Source organism: Choristoneura fumiferana, chromosome 4, assembly GCF_025370935.1.
Source record: "Choristoneura fumiferana chromosome 4, NRCan_CFum_1, whole genome shotgun sequence".
Lineage (NCBI taxonomy): Eukaryota > Metazoa > Arthropoda > Insecta > Lepidoptera > Tortricidae > Choristoneura > Choristoneura fumiferana.
The window spans coordinates 2306313-2308614 of NC_133475.1; the positions used below are offsets into that span (position 1 = coordinate 2306313).

General features: G+C 39.8%; 1 non-coding gene across 1 annotated transcript; it reads right to left on the reverse strand.

Moving 5' to 3' along the window:
• Positions 1–404: 404 nt before the first annotated feature.
• TRNAH-GUG (transfer RNA histidin (anticodon GUG)) lies at positions 405–476 on the reverse strand. The gene has a single exon. It is a non-coding gene; the product is annotated as a tRNA-His (tRNA).
• Between the last annotated feature and the right edge of the window lie 1826 nt (positions 477–2302).

A 2302-nucleotide genomic window follows, 5' to 3' on the forward strand; every position in this document is an offset into this window, starting at 1 on the left:
TCATAGAACGCATCCAGCCATAATAGAGACGACGGCATGAATCGGAATACAACGATCAAAAGAAAACAAAACATTCGCATTTTCGTTACTACTAGCGACACCTGTTGTCAACTTTATCAAGCTTAACGCTCCTTCTAAAATTTAGTTCCACAACAAAAATAGACGTGTCCGCTTGTACGCGTTGTCAAGATGTATCGCTAGATGGCGCTGCAAAGTGTTTTCGTAGTGTAGCTACTCGTCAATAGATGGCGCTCCAACTCAACACAGGTTTTATTCTAAGTACATTTTTATGATTTGTTTTTGATAAATATTTTGAACGACAAATAATTATGCAAAAAAATATAGAAAAAAAAAGAAACACAAAAGATACAAAAAGTAAGCCCCGCCATGACAGTGTTGCACACTGCCGTGACCAGGATTCGAACCTGGGTTACTACGGCCACAACGTAGGGTCCTAACCACTAGACGATCACGGCTACCGAGGCGTCGAGAAGGCGTGCGAAATTTGGTATCACTTTCATCATACGCATATTGAGAAAAGTAACCAATCACGCGTGTGCGATTACGGTGGACTTGGGGCTGTTTCACGATGGATAAATGTGATGCCGTCTCTATTTGTTTTGTTCGAATAGACGGAGACGGCATCACATTTAACCGTCAGTTAACACTAATCAATGTATGGTGAAACAGCTTAGATTTTCTCTTTCTTATCTTATCACCGTCTTCTTTTGAATCTTAGTCCATAATAATAAAAATATTGCATCTAATATTATTACTTCGCTACTTTTATCGAAACTGATAGCAACTCAATGTGGTTTACATTAATAGCGAAATATTCAACTTTTTATTTTTAGGTTTAGAGTAAGTTAGTTTTAGTTTTTTTATTTATTTCTGTTAATTATTGTATATATTATTTGTTTGTTTATAAATAAATTTACTTTAAAGTGCAAATTTTCATTAAAATCGAGCGTCGCTCTCCTCTAAAATCTAAACCGGTGGGTGGAAAAATCTTAAAAAATTCAGGATATCAGTATATCAAACTTTCAAGGAAAATTATAACGGCTAAGTTTGCTTGAGAATTATTAGTAGTTTTACTCTTAAATAGCAGCCTAAAATACGAAATCCTTAGAAAAATATTAATTATTTTTTGCGTAATGGCTACAGAACCCTATTTTGGGCGAGTCCGACACGCTCTTGCCCGGTTTTAAACAATCAAACAAACAAACTTAGCTGCTGGTTTTTCACTACATTAAAACTCACCTCTCTAAAACTCGGATTTCTCAGAAATTCCGCTAGCAAACAAAAAGTTGATCGACCCAAATCAATCCCACGTTCTATTAGGAAAAGTTTCAGAGCAAAAAGATTTTTCAGCGTTATTCTTGGCGTTCCAGCTTTCTATCCAACTTTGAGGTTTAGATTTTGTGTCTAATTGTTTGAGTGAAAAGTAGGAAGTTAGAAAGGTTATTGTTTAAATGTTTGGAGGATACGCCTACACAATACAGCAGGTGCAGGTGCAGGTTTGCAGGTGGTAGGACCTTGTGCAAGGTCCGCCCGGACTGCTACCACCATCTTGCTCGCTAATCCTGCCGTGAAGCACCAGTGCTTGCACTGTTGTGTTTCGGCATGGAGAGTAAGACAGCCGGTGAAATTACTGGCACTTGGGGTATCCCATCTTAGGCCTCTAGGTTGGCAACGCATCTGCAATACCCCTGGTGTTGCAGATGTTTATGGGCGGTGGTGATCTCTTACCATCAGGAGACCCACTTGCTCGTTTGCCATCCAGTCGAATAAAAAAATAATAATAATTGTACTTTTTATTAGCCTGTGGCTTGCTTGTGTTAACGTCCCACTGCTGGGCAAAGGTTATAAAGAATCGAGACAGATGCCACTTTTTGAAATGATTTTATATCTTAGTTCAAAAAAAATCCGCGGGTACTTTACTTCCTTATCTTTTTTTTTATTCGAGTGGATGACAAGAGATCACCACCGCCCATAAACATATGCAATACCCCTGGTGTTGCGTTGCCAACCTAGAGGCCTAAGATGGGATACCCCAAGTGCCAGTAATTTCACCGGCTGTCTTACTCTCCACGCCGAAACACAACAGTGCAAGCACGGTGGTAGCAATCTACAAATATATATAAAACTGGCTGTTGCCCGCGACTCCTTCCGCGTTGAAGTATGAAAAATAGTTTAGGTACGTCCTATTCCCCACCTGTGGAACGGCTTGTGGTTCAAGGGAAGGTTGAAGGCACGAGCACGCGGCAGGTCACCCATACGTTAGACGGACCAAGTTAAAGCT